Source organism: Rattus norvegicus, chromosome 19 (assembly GCF_021556685.1).
Source record: "Rattus norvegicus strain SHRSP/BbbUtx chromosome 19, alternate assembly SHRSP_T2T, whole genome shotgun sequence".
Classification (NCBI taxonomy): domain Eukaryota; kingdom Metazoa; phylum Chordata; class Mammalia; order Rodentia; family Muridae; genus Rattus; species Rattus norvegicus.
In genome coordinates this window covers 16831747-16852747 of record NC_141552.1, presented here as the reverse complement: position 1 = coordinate 16852747, position 21001 = coordinate 16831747, and the positions used below count along the sequence as shown (strand labels likewise).

Genomic DNA, 21001 nt, shown 5'->3' with positions numbered 1-21001 from the left:
TTGTCTAATTGGGTGGCTGTATATGTATGGGCCACATGTGGGGCAGGCTCTGAATGGGTGTTCCTTCAGTCTCTGTTTTAATCTTTGCCTCTCCCTTCCCTGCCAAGGGTATTCTTTTTCCTCATTTAAAGAAGGAGTGAAGCATTCACATTTTGATCATCCGTCTTGAGTTTCGTTTGTTCTAGGGATCTAGGGTAATTCAAGCATTTGGGCTAATAGCCACTTATCAATGAGTGCATACCATGTATGTCTTTCTGTGATTGGGTTAGCTCACTCAGGATGATATTTTCCAGTTCCAACCATTTGCCTACGAATTTCATAAACTCGTTGTTTTTGATAGCTGAGTAATATTCCATTGTGTAGATGTACCACATTTTCTGTATCCATTCCTCTGTTGAAGGGCATCTGGGTTCTTTCCAGCTTCTGGCTATTATAAATAAGGCTGCGATGAACATAGTGGAGCACGTGTCTCTTTTATATGTTGAGGCATCTTTTGGGTATATGCCCAAGAGAGGTATAGCTGGATCATCAGGCAGTTCAATGTCCAATTTTCTGAGGAACCTCCAGACTGATTTCCAGAATGGTTTTACCAGTCTGCAATCCCACCAACAATGGAGGAGTGTTCCTCTTTCTCCACATCCTCGCCAGCATCTGCTGTCACCTGAGTTTTTGATCTTAGCCAATCGCACTGGTGTGAGGTGAAATCTCAGGGTTGTTTTGATTTGCATTTCCCTTATGACTAAAGATGTTGAACATTTCTTTAGGTGTTTCTCAGCCATTCGGCATTCCTCAGCTGTGAATTCTTTGTTTAGCTCTGAACCCCATTTTTTAATAGGGTTATTTGTTTCCCTGCGGTCTAACTTCTTGAGTTCTTTGTATATTTTGGAAATAAGGCCTCTATCTGTTGTAGGATTGGTAAAGATCTTTTCCCAATCTGTTGGTTGCCGTTTTGTCCTAACCACAGTGTCCTTTGCCTTACAGAAGCTTTGCAGTTTTATGAGATCCCATTTGTCGATTCTTGATCTTAGAGCATAAGCCATTGGTTTTTTGTTCAGGAAATTTTTTCCAGTGCCCATGTGTTCCAGATGCTTCCCTAGTTTTTCTTCTATTAGTTTGAGTGTGTCTGGTTTGATGTGGAGGTCCTTGATCCACTTGGACTTAAGCTTTGTACAGGGTGATAAGGATGGATCGATCTGCATTCTTCTACATGTTGCCCTCCAGTTGAACCAGCACCATTTGCTGAAAATGCTATCTTTTTTCCATTGGATGGTTTTGGCTCCTTTGTCAAAAATCAAGTGACCATAGGTGTGTGGGTTCATTTCTGGGTCTTCAATTCTATTCCATTGGTCTATCTGTCTGTCTCTGTACCAATACCATGCAGTTTTTATCACTATTGCTCTGTAATACTGCTTGAGTTCAGGGATAGTGATTCCCCCTGAAGTCCTTTTATTGTTGAGGATAGCTTTAGCTATCCTGGGTTTTTTGTTATTCCAGATGAATTTGCAAATTGTTCTGTCTAACTCTTTGAAGAATTGGATTGGTATTTTGATGGGGATTGCATTGAATCTGTAGACTGCTTTTGGTAAAATGGCCATTTTTACCATATTAATCCTGCCAATCCATGAGCATGGGAGATCTTTCCATCTTCTGAGGTCTTCTTCAATTTCTTTCCTCAGTGTCTTGAAGTTCTTATTGTACAGATCTTTTACTTGCTTGGTTAAAGTCACACCGAGGTACTTTATATTATTTGGGTCTATTATGAAGGGTGTCGTTTCCCTAATTTCTTTCTCGGCTTGTTTCTCTTTTGTATAGAGGAAGGCAACTGATTTATTTGAGTTAATTTTATACCCAGCCACTTTGCTGAAGTTGTTTATCAGCTTTAGTAGTTCTCTGGTGGAACTTTTGGGATCACTTAAATATACTATCATGTCATCTGCAAATAGTGATATTTTGACCTCTTCTTTTCCGATCTGTATCCCTTTGATCTCCTTTTGTTGTCTGATTGCTCTGGCTAGAACTTCAAGAACTATATTGAATAAGTAGGGAGAGAGTGGGCAGCCTTGTCTAGTCCCTGATTTTAGTGGGATTGCTTCAAGTTTCTCTCCATTTAGTTTAATGTTAGCAACTGGTTTGCTGTATATGGCTTTTACTATGTTTAGGTATGGGCCTTGAATTCCTATTCTTTCCAGGACTTTTATCATGAAGGGGTGTTGAATTTTGTCAAATGCTTTCTCAGCATCTAATGAAATGATCATGTGGTTCTGTTCTTTCAGTTTGTTTATATAATGGATCACGTTGATTGTTTTCCGTATATTAAACCATCCCTGCATGCCTGGGATGAAGCCTACTTGATCATGGTGGATGATTGTTTTGATGTGCTCTTGAATTCGGTTTGCCAGAATTTTATTGAGTATTTTTGCGTCGATATTCATAAGGGAAATTGGTCTGAAGTTCTCTTTCTTTGTTGTGTCTTTGTGTGGTTTAGGTATAAGAGTAATTGTGGCTTCATAGAAGGAATTCGGTAGGGCTCCATCTGTTTCAATTTTGTGGAATAGTTTGGATAATATTGGTATGAGGTCTTCTATGAAGGTTTGATAGAATTCTGCACTAAACCCGTCTGGACCTGGGCTCTTTTTGGTTGGGAGACCTTTAATGACTGCTTCTATTTCCTTAGGAGTTATGGGGTTGTTTAACTGGTTTATCTGTTCCTGATTTAACTTCGATACCTGGTATCTGTCTAGGAAATTGTCCATTTCCTGAAGATTTTCAAATTTTGTTGAATATAGGTTTTTATAGTAAGATCTGATGATTTTTTGAATTTCCTCCGAATCTGTAGTTATGTCTCCCTTTTCATTTCTGATTTTGTTAATTTGGACACACTCTCTGTGTCCTCTCGTTAGTCTGGCTAAGGGTTTATCTATCTTGTTGATTTTCTCAAAGAACCAACTTTTGGTTCTGTTGATTCTTTCTATGGTCCTTTTTGTTTCTACTTGGTTGATTTCAGCTCTGAGTTTGATTATTTCCTGCCTTCTACTCCTCCTGGGTGTATTTGCTTCTTTTTGTTCTAGAGCTTTTAGGTGTGCTGTCAAGCTGCTGACATATGCTCTTTCCTGTTTCTTTCTGCAGGCACTCAGCGCTATGAGTTTTCCTCTTAGCACAGCTTTCATTGTGTCCCATAAGTTTGAGTATGTTGTATCTTCATTTTCATTAAATTCTAAAAAGTTTTTAATTTCTTTCTTTATTTCTTCCTTGACCAGGTTATCATTGAGTAGAGCATTGTTCAATTTCCACGTATATGTGGGCATTCTTCCCTTATTGTTATTGAAGACCAGTTTTAGGCCGTGGTGGTCCGATAGCACGCATGGGATTATTTCTATCTTTCTGTACCTGTTGAGGCCCGTTTTTTGACCAATTATATGGTCAATTTTGGAGAAAGTACCATGAGGAGCTGAGAAGAAGGTATATCCTTTTGCTTTAGGATAGAATGTTCTATAAATATCCGTTAAGTCCATTTGGCTCATGACTTCTCTTAGTCTGTCTACATCACTGTTTAATTTCTGTTTCCATGATCTGTCCATTGATGAGAGTGGGGTGTTGAAATCTCCCACTATTATTGTGTGAGGTGCAATGTGTGTTTTGAGCTTTAGTAAGGTTTCTTTTACATATGTAGGTGCCCTTGTATTTGGGGCATAGATATTTAGGATTGAGAGTTCATCTTGGTTGATTTTTCCTTTGATGAATATGAAGTGTCCTTCCTTATCTTTTTTGATGACTTTTAGTTGGAAATTGATTTTATTTGATATTAGAATGGCTACTCCAGCTTGCTTCTTCTGACCATTTGCTTGGAAAGTTGTTTTCCAGCCTTTCACTCTGAGGTAGTGTCTGTCTTTGTCTCTGAGGTGTGTTTCCTGTAGGCAGCAGAATGCAGGGTCCTCGTTGCGTATCCAGTTTGTTAATCTATGTCTTTTTATTGGGGAGTTGAGGCCATTGATATTGAGAGATATTAAGGAATAGTGCTTATTGCTTCCCGTTATATTCATATTTGATGTGAGGTTATGTTTGTGTGCTTTCATTCTCTTTGTTTTGTTGCCAAGACGATTAGTTTCTTGCTTCTTCTAGGGTATAGCTTGCCTCCTTATGTTGGGCTTTACCATTTATTATCCTTTGTAGTGCTGGATTTGTAGAAAGATATTGTGTAAATTTGGTTTTGTCATGGAATATCTTGGTTTCTCCATCAATGTTAATTGAGAGTTTTGCTGGATACAGTAATCTGGGCTGGCATTTGTGTTCTCTTAGGGTCTGTATAACATCAGTCCAGGATCTTCTGGCCTTCATAGTTTCTGGCGAGAAGTCTGGTGTGATTCTGATAGGTCTCCCTTTATATGTTACTTGACCTTTTTCCCTTACTGCTTTTAATATTCTTTCTTTATTTTGTGCGTTTGGTGTTTTGACAATTATGTGACGGGAGGTGTTTCTTTTCTGGTCCAATCTATTTGGAGTTCTGTAGGCTTCCTGTATGTCTATGGGTATCTCTTTTTTTAGGTTAGGGAAGTTTTCTTCTATGATTTTGTTGAAGATATTTACTGGTCCTTTGAGCTGGGAGTCTTCACTCTCTTCTATACCTATTATCCTTAGGTTTGATCTTCTCATTGAGTCCTGGATTTCCTGTATGTTTTGGACCAGTAGCTTTTTCCGCTTTACATTATCTTTGACAGTTGAGTCAATGATTTCTATGGAATCTTCTGCTCCTGAGATTCTCTCTTCCATCTCTTGTATTCTGTTGGTGAAGCTTGTATCTACAGCTCCTTGTCTCTTCTTTTGGTTTTCTATATCCAGGGTTGTTTCCATGTGTTCTTTCTTGATTGCTTCTATTTCCATTTTTAATTCCTTCAACTGTTTGATTGTGTTTTCCTGGAATTCTTTCAGGGATTTTTGCGATTCCTCTCTGTAGGCTTTTACTTGTTTATTAATGTTTTCCTGTGCTTCCCTAAGTGTGTTCAGGTCTTTCCTGAAGTCCTCCAGCATCATGATCAAATATGATTTTGAAACTAGATCTTGCTTTTCTGGTGTGTTTGGATATTCCATGTTTGTTTTGGTGGGAGAATTGGGCTCCGATGATGGCATGTAGTCTTGGTTTCTGTTGCTTGGGTTCCTGCGCTTGCCTCTCGCCATCAGATTATCTCTAGTGTTACTTTGTTCTGCTATTTCTGACAGTGGCTAGACTGTCCTATAAGCCTGTGTGTCAGGAGTGCTGTAGACCTGTTTTCCTCTCTTTCAGTCAGTTATGGGGACAGAGTGTTCTGCTTTCGGGCGTGTAGTTTTTCCTCTCTACAGGTCTTCAGCTGTTCCTGTGGGCCTGTGTCTTGAGTTCACCAGGCAGCTTTCTTGCAGCAGAAAATTTGGTCTTACCTGTGGTCCCGAGGCTCAGGTTTGCTCGTGGGGTGCTGTCCAGGGGCTCTCTGCAGCGGCAGCAACCAGGAAGACCTGTGCCGCCCCTTCCGGGAGCTTCAGTGCACCAGGGTTCCAGATGGTCTTTGGCTTTTTCCTCTGGCGTCCGAGATGTGTGTGCAGGGAGCAGTCTCTTCTGGTTTCCCAGGCCTGTCTGCCTCTCTGAAGGTTTAGCTCTCCCTCCCACGGGATTTGGGTGCAGAGAACTGTTTATCCGGTCTGTTTCCTTCAGGGTCCGGCGGTGTCTGTGGCAGGGGTCCTGCCGCTCCTGGGCCCTCCCCCACGGGAGCCCAGAGGCCTTATACAGTTTCCTCTTGGGCCAGGGATGTGGGCAGGGGTGAGCAGTGTTGGTGGTCTCTTCTGCTCTGCAGCCTCAGGAGTGCCCACCTGACCAGGCGGTTGGGTCTCTCTCTCACCGGGTCTGGGAGCAGAGAGCTGCTGCGGGCCGGGATCTGTGGTCCCGAGGCTCAAGTTCGCTCGTGGGGTGCTGCCCAGGGGCTCTCTGCAGCGGCAGCAACCAGGAAGCGTTTTATTGGCTTCTTTTGATTGACTGTTCTAGTTTTGTTAAATTATTTCCTGTTTCCTCTGGTATTTTATCCTTCTCTTCAAACTAAAGTATTCCTTTTAGGATCCTCTATAGAGCTCCTTACTGGTTATACATATTTTGTAAATTTATTCATCATATGCCTTAATCAGCACAGTAGCTGGGCAGCTGCCTGCCCTCCATGGTATCAGATCTACTTTCCAAACAATAACACTCAACTCGTACTGACTGTGTAGCATCTTGGCTGCTCTTTGTTGCACTTGGACAGCCCTCAGGACCAGGCTCTCCTCTCCCTTAACCATGGCTGCTCTCCTCTTCCTCTCTCCTCTCCATCACACATGTTCTTCCTTTATTCTCTGGCAGCTTCTTCCTCCTTCTTCCCTCCTCATGATCCTCTCTAGCAAAGCCCTCAAAGCTCACCTCCCCCATCTCTCTGCTGTGCAGCTGTTGGCTGTTGGCTTCTTTATGATCACAGTTAACTGGGAGCAGGGTCAGTTTTTGGAGGTTAACCAGTCTTGAGTTCTACATATTAGCATTAAAATACAAGCAGAATTAGGCCAATCCACTACAAGGATTTCTTTTGTTTTGGTGTAAGTTTTCTTTTACCTTTTCACTTTTTATTTTATTTTTGGCTATTTTTTTATTAATTGGTTATTTTATTTATTTACATTTCAACTGTTGTCCTGCTTTCCACACTCCCCTCATAATATCTTACATCCCATTTCTGCTCAGCTTTGCCTATATGACAGTGTTCCCCCACCTACACATATCCATTCCCACCTCACAACTCCAGCATCTACTTTTGGTGGGCAACAGGCCTCAGCGTAGTCAATGGCCTCCCGCCACATGGGTGCCACTTAAATCAGTCCTCTTCTACACAGTTAACTAGAACCATAGACCCTGTATATACTTTGGCTGGCAGTTTATTCCCTAGGAGCTGGGGGATTGGTGACAGAGGGTCTGGTTAGATATTAAAGACCAATAGTTGCTGCTTTCTCTTCTTTTTCTGGTTATGGGTGAAATGGTGATTGTGTGCTTCATTTTTTGAAATTATTGAGAGATGATTTATTTCTTGGTTTTTCTTGGGTATAGTTTAGCTCATTGTCTTGGAGTTTCCCTACTACAATCCTCTGTTGTGCTTTCTTAGAGAAAAATATTGTTTAAATTTGGTTTTGTCATGAAATATTTTGGTTTCTCCATTTATGGTGATTGAGAATTATGCTGGGTATAGGATCCTTGGTCCGCATTACATCTGCCCAAGATTTTCTGGCTTTTGGAGTCTCTGTTGAGAAGTCTGGTGTAATTCAGATAGGTCTGAACTTATTTGTTACTGGTTATTTATACCTTACCCCTTCTAATGATCTTTCTTTGATCTGTGCATTCAGTGTTTTAATTATTATGTTAATGGAGGAATTGTTTCTGGTATGATTAAATTGGCATTCTGTAGGCTTGTTGTACCCTCATGGCCTTTTCTTTCTTTACCTTATGGATGTTTTCTGCTATGATTCACTGAATATGCTTACTGGACCTGTAAACTGGAAATCTAAATTCTCTTCTATTCTATTATCCTTAGGTTTGGACTTTTAATTCTGTCCTGAAATTCATGGATGTTTTGTATTCAATAAACCATACATGGTTATCTGAGATGGGTATTTTGTGATTTGTGGGGTGATCTCCTTGACCCCAACTCTTACATTTAGTACCACGTTTTATAATGAAACAAGGTCAAGAATGGTGACCTCTTGCCATAAACTATATGAAAAAGGCAGGTGAATGAATGTGTGTCAAGTATCAGTAGATTCCTGGGTGGTTTTTGCTCCGGGTTGGCCATATGCAACAGTTTCAAAAGCCCAAGTTTGATGTTCCTTGGGATTCCCAAGATGATGCACTCAGACCTGACAGACAACACCCAGAATCCTCGTCAAAGAAATTGATTTATAAAATCAAGGGGACGTTACTAAATCATGTTACAAAATATTTGATCACACTGTGATCTCCAAGAATGTATTATTTACTGAAAAACTAGTGTGTGGTATAGCAGGGCCATGGCACAGACATTTAAAGCAAGAGTTGTTTATTCATGTAAACATGGACTTAATTACGGTATGGCTCACCTACCACACACATTTATGGCAAAGGTAAAAAGTGCACTTAGGTCCAGCAGATCAAGACACAACGTGAAAGGAAATCTAGATAACTAAACCAATGGAAAGTTTTTGAGTTAAAGGATTTTTAAGAAAGTGTTCAGAGGGAACAGGACTGCTCTTCTTCTGGGAGGTCAGTGAATCAGGAAAGACAGTTGGGAGCTTTACTTGACTTCAGCATCTGACTCCTGAAACTTCATTGGTAAAATTAATGTCTGGAATTTTGGATTGTAAAACAACAGGTTGGCCCTGCAACTTTTGGCAAGGCCCATGGACAAAGAGATCGCACCTGATGGGAACAATCTTAAAAGCCATCTGATTCTGGTAAGTCACCTGAGAAGTCCTCAAGGAGAGAGGAATGAATGGGTAGCACCATAATAGAAGGCTTTAGCCAATCGCACTGGTGTGAGGTGAAATCTCAGGGTTGTTTTGATTTGCATTTCCCTTATGACTAAAGATGTTGAACATTTCTTTAGGTGTTTCTCAGCCATTCGGCATTCCTCAGCTGTGAATTCTTTGTTTAGCTCTGAACCCCATTTTTTAACCAGTGCGATTGGCTAAGATCAAAAACTCAGGTGACAGCAGATGCTGGCGAGGTTGTGGAGAAAGAGGAACACTCCTCCATTGTTGGTGGGATTGCAGACTGGTAAAACCATTCTGGAAATCAGTCTGGAGGTTCCTCAGAAAATTGGACATTGAACTGCCTGAGGATCCAGCTATACCTCTCTTGGGCATATACCCAAAAGATGCCTCAACATATAAAAGAGACACGTGCTCCACTATGTTCATCGCAGCCTTATTTATAATAGCCAGAAAATGGAAAGAACCCAGATGCCCTTCAACAGAGGAATGGATACAGAAAATGTGGTACATCTACACAATGGAATACTACTCAGCTATCAAAAACAACGAGTTTATGAAATTCGTAGGCAAATGGTTGGAACTGGAAAATATCATCCTGAGTGAACTAACCCAATCACAGAAAGACATACATGGTATGCACTCATTGATAAGTGGCTATTAGCCCAAATGCTTGAATTACCCTAGATCCCTAGAACAAACGAAACTCAAGACGGATGATCAAAATGTGAATGCTTCACTCCTTCTTTAAATGAGGAAAAAGAATACCCTTGGCAGGGAAGGGAGAGGCAAAGATTAAAACAGAGACTGAAGGAACACCCATTCAGAGCCTGTCCCACATTTGGCCCATACATATACAGCCACCCAATTGGACTAGATGGATGAAGCAAAGAAGTGCAGACCGACAGGAGCCGGATGTAGATCGCTCCTGAGAGACACAGCCAGAATACAGCAAATACAGAGGCGAATGCCAGCAGCAAACCACTGAACTGAGAATAGGTCCCCTATTGAAGGAATCAGAGAAAGAACTGGAAGAGCTTGAAGGGGCTCGAGACCCCAAAAGTACAACAATGCCAAGCAACCAGAGCTTCCAGGGACTAAGCCACTACCTAAAGACTATACATGGACTGACCCTGGACTCTGACCCCATAGGTAGCAATGAATATCCTAGTAAGAGCACCAGTGGAAGGGGAAGCCCTGGGTCCTGCTAAGACTGAACCCCCAGTGAACTAGTCTATGGGGGGAGGGCGGCAATGGTGGGAGGGTTGGGAGGGGAACACCCATAAGGAAGGGGAGGGGGGAGGGGGATGTTTGCCCGGAAACCGGGAAAGGGAATAACACTCGAAATGTATATAAGAAATACTCAAGTTAATAAAAAAAAAAATAATAGAAGGCTTTAGGATCTCGGATAGTGCTACTCTAGATGCCTTGGAAATAGAAGCAGAAAATGTAAAGCTAAATGACTTCGCAGGAATTAGCTCATTTCTGATTATGATTTTTTCATATTGGTATTTTATATTTATTCTTTTTTTAAAATTTAAATCAAGAGCCTTAGGTTGTAAGGTGAGGCGGTCTTAGAATCAGAAAATGCTTAGAACACTTGTATGGCGCCCCACAACTAACACTATCTGGCTAGAAATTCTACTTTTAATATCGTCATCATCGACAGCTTCCATTTAACCAGCAGGGTCCATGCCAGGCAGACACTGAGCAGGTTGTATGTTCTGTTAATCTCCACAACAACCCAATTCAGCAGAAACACCTCCAGTTTACAGGTGAAGAAACCACAGCTCAAAGCAAATGAGTATCAGGGTCCCCTCAGTCTCACTGTCTGTCACTTAGACCCACATCCTTCTCTGTACAGGGAAGCCATGGGCCTGATGTGGCTGTGCAAGCTGACTCTGCTGAGATGATCAATGCTATTCTTGACCCTGGGAGAATTTAAGACAAGGTGAGCCCACAGACTCCTGGGATAGATTCTGCCTCTGGGTTCTAGGGTGGGACACAGTATCCCTTGCCATGGATCTCTACTCATCTGAGGAGTCTGCTCCCATGTGTCAGCTTCTATGGCAGTGGTTCTCAACAGTCCTACTGCTGCAACCCTTTAATACAGCTCTTCATACTGTGATGATCCCCTCCATAAAATTATTTCATTGCTACTTCATAAATAATATTGCTACTCTTATGAGTCATAATGTACAAGGTATCTGATATGCAATCTCTGTGAAGCAGTTGCCACCCACTGGTTGAGAAATATTGCTCTATAAACTTTTTTTTTTTTAATGAAAGGCTTTCACCTCAGAAGTACCTGGAGCAGTTGTAAGAGCCCTGAAATACTGACAAGTTTTGGCAGGCCCAAGACTGCTTGCCTTAATGACAACAGAGATTCCTGGCTAAAGGCACAATCTGAAATCACTGTCCCCAGGTCATTTCTTGCCTAAGTTTTCCCTCATTACAATGTCTGTCTGCTTGGACATGTCTGTCCAGGAAGCCAGTCCATGTAGTCTCTGATACAGACAGAATGGTAAAGGCAAGAATGCTTTCCCTCTGTTGGCCCACAGTCATTTCTATAGAAGTAAGTTCAAATCCCCTGTGGATAAATGTGTGTCTCTCACATGGTGTGTGAGACTTGAAATGTCAACCGTTTGAGTTGACAAAAAACAAATTTCACTTCAGATTTACAGCTGACTAAAAATTATTTTTGGGAGAATGCAGAGGGTGGCCAGGCCTGCAGAGTCAGATCCCCTCCCTGCCTGGGATGATCCCACCCTCAGTAGACTTCAGCTTCACCTATAAGGTGTAATCAGAAAAATCTGACCTTAAGATTCTGAAGTCCACAATATGCACAACCCCTATAGTTGGTAAATGGCCTATATGGGGGTTTTCTCCAGTTTAAACTATTCTGGCTTCTTTTCTCTCTTGTGCTGCAATCTGTTCTCTCAGGTCTGTTGGTCCTGGAAGGACCTGGGTTCAAGTCAAAGCCTCGTGGGTGGGGAGGAAGATGTTCTGTTGTGTGAATGAGTATGGATTAAGAATGTAGCCCCACCAACAGATTGGGAAAAGATCTTTACCAATTCTACAACCGATAGAGGGCTTATATCCAAAATATACAAAGAACTCAAGAAGTTAGACCGCAGGGAGTAAAATAACCCTATTAAAAAATGGAGTTCAGAGGCAAACAAAGAATTCACAGCTGAGGAATGCCGAATGGCTGAGAAACACCGAAAGAAATGTTCATCATCTTTAGTCATAAGGGAAATGCAAATCAAAACAACCCTGAGATTTCACCTCACAGCAGTGAGAATGGCTAAGATCAAAAACTCAGGTGACAGCAAATGCTGGCCAGGATGTGGAGAAAGAGGAACACTCCTCCATTGTTGGTGGGAGGCAGACTGGTACAACCATTCTGGAAATCAGTTGGAGGTTTCTCAGAAAATTGGACATTGAACTACCTGAGGACCAAGCTATACCTCTCTTGGGCATATACCCAAAAGATGCCCCAACATATAACAAAGACACATGCTCCACTATGTTCATAGCAGCCTTATTTATAATAGCCAGAAGCTGGAAAGAACCCAACAGAGGAATGGATACAGAAAATGTGGTACATCTACACAATGGAATATTATTCAGCTGTCAAAAACAATGATTTTATGGAATTCATAGGCAAATGGATGGAACTGGAAAATATCATCCTGAGTGAGCTAACCCAATCACAGAAAGACATACATGGTATGCACTCATTGATAAGTGGCTATTAGCCCAAATGCTTGAATTACCCTAGATGCACAGAACACATGAAAATCAAGAAGGATGACCAAAAAGTGAATGCTTCACTCCTTCTTTAAAGAGGAACAAGAATACCCTTGGCAGGGAAGAGAGAGGAAAAGATTAAAACAGACACAGAAGGAACACCCACTCAGAGCCTGCCCCACATGTGGCGTATACATATATAGCCATCCAATTAGACAAGATGGATGAAGCAAAGAAGTGCAGGCCGACAGGAACCGGATGTAGATCGATCCTGAGAGACACAGCCAGAATACAGCAAATACAGAGGCGAATGCCAACAGCAAATCACTGAACTGAGAACGGGATCCCCGTTGAAGGAATCAGAGAAAGAACTGGAAGAGCTTGAAGGGGCCCGAGACCCCATATGAACAACAATGCCAAGCAACCAGAGCTTCCAGGGACTAAGCCACTACCCAAAGACTGTACATGGACTGACCCTGGACTCTGACCTCATAGGTAGCAATGAATATCCTAGTAAGGGCACAGTGGAAGGGGAAGCCCTTGGTCCTGTCAAGACTGAACCCCCAGTGAAAGTGATTGTTGGGGGGAGGGTGGTAATGGAGGGAGGATGGGGAGGGGAACAGCCATATAGAAGAGGGGGGGTTAGGAGGATGTTGGCCCGGAAACCGGGAAAGAGAATACAATCAAAATGTAAATAAGAAATACTCAAGTTAATAAAGAAAAAAAAAAAAAGAATGTAGCCCCACTCTGACTGGCCAACTAAGCTCCAGAAAATCTTCCCCAATCACAAAACTGGGCCATGTGGGAGCCTAAACTGTCTAAAGGGGAGAGCTGAGTGCTTTCTCCTGGAAGAAATACTTGGGGGTTGACTATCACTTGTGAACCTTCTGTGTTAAGTCACTTCTCAGAAGGGAAGCTTTCCTCTAACTCTTCCATGGGACCCACCCAGCACTGGGGCCTGAGGATCCTATGGTGTTGCAGCTCTGAGCTGGGAGGGGTAGCTCTCACCCTGGCATGGAGAAGCCTGTTTTCACAGCTGATCTAGATCTGAGGAACAGGGGCTTTTAAAGAAGCATGTGAGAGTATCTCCTGCAGGAGAGCCCAGTCTGCAGGGAAAGTCACACAGGACAGCGAAAAGTGACTTCGCAACAAACACAGGGAATGGGAACCAGGGAGGGCACTGGATGGATGGTCGGAGAGTTTGAGAAAGCCTGCATCTCCCTGAAAGACTTCCCACAACCATAAGTCCCACCACTGTCCCCTTCTCACAGGGGAGGCTCAGCAAAGCCTGCCACCTGCTGGGATCCCTGCAAACTAAAACTGGAGTGGAGAACTGAGGAAAGCACTTTGGTGGAGGGGGAGACACAAGTCTCCAGGGCCAGGTCAGCCTTCTGTCCCTTTGGTTCTCCTCACTTCACAGAGGTGCCTATTGAAAGGTGAGGCAAGCCGGGATCTCAACAGTCTTTGGCCAAAGAAGTGAGAGCCCACAGGGCAGAGCAAGGCAAAGCAGAGCCAGGCAGAGCAAAGTGAAGCCCTGCCAGTCAGCAAATAGGCCTTGCGCATGTGGGACTGGTGGCAGCAGTGCTTGCCCTTGCTCTCCTGGTGGTGCAGAACACCTGCCTGGATGTGGGGAAACTCACAGTGGCTTGTCCTCCAGCTGCAACTGCCAGTGCTTGGGGAGGGGGAAGTTGAAGATGCTCCCATGATCCTCCAATTTCCGGCCCACTTTGTCCATGTTCAAGGCTGTGGTCAGCCCCGCCAGAAGCCCCGAGGACAGGGAGAGCAAGCACAACTGGCCAGCAACCACCATGGGCATCTTCGGTGAGACCCAGGCCAAGTAGCCACAGAGGCACACCAGGCAGCCAGGCACCAGCCCCAAGCCTGTGCATACTGAGGCCAATGACACTCCACTAGTCCCTCCCACCATGCACATCCCACCCCTGGCAGGCAAGATCTCTCTATCCAGGGCTTCCCCCAGACCTCCAACTACCAATAGCTCAATGAGCCCTTACTTAATTCTTGTTAACCATAATGGCTTGTCATAAAAGGTCATTGGGAAAGTCAATGATGAGATGAAAGCCTTAAAAGAAAACTAGAGAGACTTACGGAAATGAAGAAGAAAGCTCTCTTCCCAGTAGGAGCCTGGCAGTCCCCAAGCTCAGGGCACCTCATGTCCAGTCTTGAACCCAGCATGCATTTTTGTGGAGAACCTGCCTGCTTAAGGACCTGGCTTCCCACTCATTCTCCTGAGATGATGACTTTAATTCTTTTAATTTTTACTGGTTATTTTCTTCATTTCCATTTCATGTGTTATCCCCTTTTCCAGTTTCCTTACTCCACGAAGCAGAGTCCAGCTCACAAGCCTGAGCAGCTGCAGCCATAGTGCACCATGGGGGATCCTGGGGCAGACTGTTTCATCACCAAGATCCTGTGGACCCACAGGGGCTGCATGACCTTAAAGGAACTGCAGAGTAGGATCAGGCTCCAGAGGCAGAGCTCTATGGGCTGCTGGGCAAGACTGCTTATTCCTATTGGAGACTGGAGATCAGGCAGGGATCACGCTGTAGGTGGCGGCTACTACTGAAGCCTGTGGCTTCAATCTCAAGTGCATCCAGGGACCATGCTACAGATTGCCCAAGCCTCTGCAAGCTCAAACTTCTGGGACAGAGTCATTATGCAAAATCCCAGAGAAACCTCTGCAAATATCCACACCAAGTTTTTAGGAACAGAGCTTCCAAGTCCTGAAGAATCATGAGCTTTCTGGGCTTAACCAAGAGGAGCCGGCCTTCTTCCTGGTACAGGGGGATGCTTTTCTCCTGCAAAAGTTACTACAAAGGAGACAGCCACAAACAGATCTGCTTGAAGCCACAGCCATGCAAGAGAGTCCAAGTCTGTGAGCACTTCACCCAGGCCAACTGCCGTTACCTCAACTGTCTCAGGTCTCATGACCTGATGGACAGGAAGGTGCTGACCTCCATGACTGAGCACGGGCTGAGTTCTGATGGGGTCCAGAACATCCAGGACATCTGCAACAACAAACACATTAGGAGGAGACCCACTGGCATGAGAGCTCCCCATGAACATCATAGCAGCAGGGCACACAGAGACAGAAGCAAAAGCAGAGACTGATTCCTTCCAAACAGCCTAGGATTTCTCTCCCATGTCTCATTTTGGCATCTGGTTCACCTTGTCCAGATGTCACCAGCTGTAAGGATTCCCTGGAGGACGTGTCTACAGCTGTCACTCAGGAGGTCAAGAACCTGGGGACCCAGGACTCTGCACAGCTTTCCTTGGTCTCATCTAAGGCTGCTGGTGTCTGAGGACCCAGTCACATGAGAGCAAGCCAGGGGTTTTCTGAGAATGGAGATCTGGATGCTTCTTTTCTAGAAATCCTACTGATTCTTTGTAAGTTCCTGCCTCCTCTGCTGGCTTTCTTCTTGCTGCAGCAAAAAGAGATGAATCCATGTCCATGAGAACAGGCATGCCTTCTGGACACCGCATGGAGGTCAAGGGAAAGAATGAGGCTCCAGACATCGATTACATCCCATTTTAAATGGTTCTATTGATGGGGTGACAATGGAAGAAGCAACAGACTCAGGAATTCTAGGTAAAAGGAGAAACTCAGGGAAGGAGTTTGGCAATGTTCCTTCTCTTTCAATTCAGTGGAATAATTGAAGCACTATTGTTATTGGGTCTTCATTAAAAGTCTGGTAGAAAGGATGCATTAAAGCCATGTGGCCCTGATTATTATTATTTTTAATTTTTGGAGTGGCAGCCTTTAATGACTGTATCTATTTCCTTATGGGAATTATTCATTACCTTCCCAAATCTGTATTTAACTTGGTATTTGTTATCTGTTAGAAAAATCACCAGTATCAAATAGATTTTTCACTTTTCTGTAGTAAAGGCCTCTGAAGTAAGCCCTAATGATTGTTGAATTAACTCAGTGTCCTTTGTTATATCCCCCTTTTCATTTCTGATTTGGTACTTTAGATATAGGCTCTGTGGTTTGTCTGTCTTGTGGATCTTCTCAAAAAAAAAAAAAAAAGCCAGCTCTTGCTTTGCTTGGCTCTTTATATCATTCTCTTTGTTTGTAATTGATTGATTTTAGTTCTGAGTTTATTTCCTGCCATCAAATCCTACCAGACTCTCTATGGGATGAGGCTTTGCCTCACCTTGGTAACAGCAGCATGTGATACATGAAGCTTTTGCTGCTCTCTGTAGTGGGGATGACGTCACAATTTCACTGAAAACCATGCACAGCCTCGTTTTAGACTGTATTAAAGTAGCCCACGATTTCAGTGCTCCCTGCAAGGTGCCATGAGACAGTAGTAACATGAGTCTGCCTGCACCTCGACAGTCACTAGGGACTTCTGAGTGATTTTATGAAAATTTATAGTGAGTTCATGGATGAACATGCACAAACACAGACGCACACACACACTTTACTGACATGGTGCACATTCTTTTTACACAAAGAAGAAAGTGAGTATTAATGAAAACACACCAATAAAGGAATCGATGGACGGGGTTGTGGGGAAGCTCGGGCTTAGAGTTATTTAAAGGCCCTGTGCAGGCTCTCCTTCTGTTGGAGGCTAAACTTCAAGTGCAATGGGTTCTTTATTTTCTTTCTGTATAGCACACAGAGCTAGGGTGGAAACTAGGTTTTGAGCATATTTGGCAAGTACTAGAACACTTAATTAATTCCTAGGGCTGGAACCCTATTAATGTTCTACAGAATTACAGGGCAGGCTGGATGAAGACTCTCAGCTGACAATGTGGACATCTCAAGACAGGCACTGGACAATGGCTGACAGACTTGTATGAAGACTGGAAATGTTTTGCTATCTCAGAGGAAAAGAAGGCCCCTCCGACTACACTGTACTCTAAGGACAGTTTATTCAGGTAAGGGATGACATGAACTATTGTCTCATGTCACAGATGTGAGCACAAAATATCCTAGGTATTGTATGCCAATGGTAGCATTAACAGAACAAATCACACAGTGTTGTGAAGATATAGAATATGACTATATGTAGCAAGAACCAGGCCTCTTCTAGTTTCTAAGATCATACCTGAGAACCTCAAATATAGTAATAATGTGATAATGTGGTATAAGTCTAGTTACAACTAGTTTCTATTGTGACACAGATGACTCTTTTTGTGTCATGTTCAGCTTATAATGAATGACTAGACCTAAGCATGAGAATAACCAAATACTACATTGCTTCTCTAGCTGCTGAGCTTTTAAAAGCCCTGGTGTGACAGCAAGCTTTTGTGGACATCTGGATTATTCCTTCTGTACTTTAACTCTCTAAGTCAACCCCACTCTGAGTAAGTCAGTTCCATTCCATAAGTTGGAAATCAGTCAACTGGAAAAAAAATACTTTCTCAATACAAACACAGATTGGCGATGGAAAAAGGGCAGCTTGAACTGTCCCACCTAGGTCTTGGGCTTGCACAGGCCTGCTCTCCAAAAGAAACGTGTGTTCACAGCTGCAGGCTGCATTCACTATGGATGCTCTTGAGGTTCCTCCCTAAACTGCTTAGATTAAGATAATTCTGTTGCCATCTATCAAAAGAATTCATTATGCCAAACTGGCCTTTCTTCTGAAACTTCTGTTCTGTGGGCAGGGCAAAATCTCCAGCAACCCTCACAGCAATGTGGGCTGCCAATCTGGGACTCAGAATTATACCAGTGCAAACCAAGAACAGGGCAACTGGAAGAGACCTCATTGGGTTGCAGGAACCTTCTGTTCTGAGTCACTTCTCAGAAGGGGCACTTTGCTCTAACTCCTCCATGAGACCCAACCAGTACTGGGGCTGGAGGATCCTTAGGTGTGGCAGCTCTGAGCTGGGAGGGGGAGCTAGCACACTGACATGGAGAAGCCTGTTTTCACAGCTGATCTGGATCTGAGGAACAGGTGCTTTTAAAGAAGCATGAGAGAGTATCTCCTGCAGGAGGGCTCACTCTGCAGGGAAAGTCACACAGGACAGGGAAAAGTGGCTTCCCAACTTCCACAGGTCCTGTGACCCCAGGGAGGGCACCAGATGGTCCAAGAGTTTGAGAAAAGCCTGCATTTGCCTGAAAGACTTCCCTCAACCATAAGTCCCACCACTGTCCCAGACTCACACCTGAGGATCAGCAAAGCCTGCCACCTGCTGGGGTCCCCACAAACTGAACCCAGAATGGAGAACTGCGGGAAAGCACTTCGGGGGAGGGGGGAGACACAAGTCTCTGGGGCCAGGCCTGGGGTCTGTCCCTTAGGCTCTCCTCACCTCCATTAGCCTCCTAGTGCAGAGCGCTGCAAGCCAGGATCTCAAAAGTCTTGGGCTGAAGAAGTGGGAGAAGGTAGCCGCAGTGGCGGTGGGGTCGACAGGGGAGTCGAAGAAGGAATGGTAGCAACGCAAGCAGCGGCAGCGAGGGCGGAGGCCAGGGAGGGGGGCGAAGGAGAGGACGGGTGTGGGGGGGTCGGGGCTGGGGCAGGGTAGGGGCGAGGGCAGGCTGGGGGGGGTTGGGACGGGTCTGAGTCGAGGGCGGTGGTGGGACTGGGAAAGGGGATGGGTCGGAGGCGACATCGAGTGCGGGTGTGAGGCGGGGGCAGGAGCAGGGGCAAGAGCAGGGGCGGGGGCAGGAGCAGGGGCAAGCAGAGCAAAACCCAGCCCTGTCAGCTGGCAGATACCCTCTGGGGCGGGACAGACTCGCCCTGCAGCTCTATTGACGGGGTGACAATGGAAGAAGCAACAGACTCAGGAATTCTAGGTAAAAAGAGAAACTCAGAGAAGGGGTTTGGCAATGTTCCTTCTCTTTCAAATCAGAGGAATAATTGAAGCACTATTGTTATTAGGTCGTCATTAAACGTCTGGTAGAAAGGCTGCATTAAAGCCTAGTGGCCCTCATATATATTTTTTAATTTTTGTAGTGGCATCGTTTAAATACTATCTATTTTCTTATGAGAATAATCTTATGAGTTAAATCCCACATTTGGATTTAACTTGGTATTTGCTATCTGTGTAGAAAAATTACCAATATCAAATAGATTTTTCACTTTTCTGTAGTAAAGGACTCTGAAGAAGCCCTAATGATTGTTGAATTCACTCACATGTCTATTGCTTCATCCCCCTTTTCATTTCTGATTTGATAATTTAGGTATTGACACTGTGGTGTGTACTTAGTTTCAGAAAGGGGTTGTTTCTCTTATGGATCTCCTCAAAAAACAGCTCTTGCTTCCTATGACTCTTTGTATTATCCTCTTCGTTTGTAATTGAATGATTTTAGTACTAAGTTTATTTCCTGCCATCAAATCATACCAGACTCTCTGTAGGATAAGGCTTTGCCTCATCTTGGTAACAGCAGCATGTGATAAATGAAGCTTTTGCTGCTCTCTCTAGTGGTGATGACGTCACAATCTCTGTGTAAACCATCCACAGCCTGTTTTTAGGCTGTATTATAGTAGACCACCATTTCAGTGTTACCTGCCAGGTGCCGTGGGACACTAGTAACACACGTCTGCATGCACCTCGACAGTTTTCATTACAGTCTTCTAAGTCATTTTATGAAAATTGATAGTGAGTTCATGGATGAACATACACAAACACCTGCACAGAAACACAAACAAACACAAACTCTCTCTCTCTCTCTCTCTCTCTCTCTCTCTCTCTCTCTCTCTCTCTCTCCCACACGCACACACACACACACTTTACTGACATGGTACACATTCTTTGCACACCAAAAATAAAGTGAGCAGTAATGAAAATACACCAATAATGGAGTCGATGGAGGGAGTTATGCAGAAGCTGGGACTTAGAGTTACTTAAAGGCCCTATGCAGGCTCTCCTTTTGTTGGGGGAGAAATTTCAAGTGCAATGTGGTTCTTTATTTTCTTTCTCTAAAGCACACAGGCTATGGTGGAATGTAGGGCTTTGAGCATGTTTGGAAAGTACAATCACACTGAATTAAATCCTAGGGCTGGAACGCTATTAATCTTCTACAAAATTACAGAGCAGGCTGGATGAATACTCCCAGGAGACAATGTGGACATCTCAAGACAGGCACTGGACAATGGCTGAAGACTTGTCTGAAGACTGGAAATATTTTGAAAATTCAGAGAGAAAAAAAAGGCCCCTCTGACTACACCGTACTCTAAGGACAGTTTATGCAGGTTAGGCATGGCATGAACTATTGTCTCATGTCACAGATGTCAGCACAAAGTATCCAAGGTATTGTATGCCAATGGTAGCATCAACAGAACAAAGCACACAGTGTCATGAAGACATAAATTATGAGTTTGTGTAGCAAGACCCAGGCCTCTTCCAGGGTCTTAGATAGTAACTGAGAACCACAAATACGGTAGTGATGTGATAGTGTGGGGGTGAATCTAGTTACAACTAGCTTCTATTGTGACACAGATGACTCTTTTTGTGTCATGGTCAGCTTATAATGAATGACTAGACCCAAGCATGAAAATAACCAAATACTACATTGCTTCTCTAGCTGCTGAGCTTTTAAAAGCCCTGGGGTGACAGCAAGCTTTTGTGGACATTCTGGATTGTTGTTTTTGTACTTTAACTCTCTGAGTCACCTCCACTCTCAGTAATTTAGTTCAATTCCATAAATTGGAAATCAGTCACCTGGAAAAAATACATTCTCAATATGATCCCAGATTGGCCATGGAAAAAGGGTAGCTTGAACTGTCCCACCTAGGTTCTGGGCCTGCACAGGCCTGCTCTCCAACAGAAACCTGTGTTCACA

The 21001-nt window shown here is 43.7% G+C and overlaps 1 protein-coding gene and 1 pseudogene across 3 annotated transcripts in view; one reads left to right on the top strand and one right to left on the bottom strand.

The window, feature by feature from the left end:
• Positions 1-21001, bottom strand: part of LOC147998898 (disks large homolog 5-like) — a 72463-nt gene that overhangs the window by 16492 nt on the left and 34970 nt on the right. The window lies entirely within an intron of this gene.
• LOC134483292 (zinc finger CCCH-type antiviral protein 1-like) lies at positions 14639-15924 on the top strand (annotated as a pseudogene).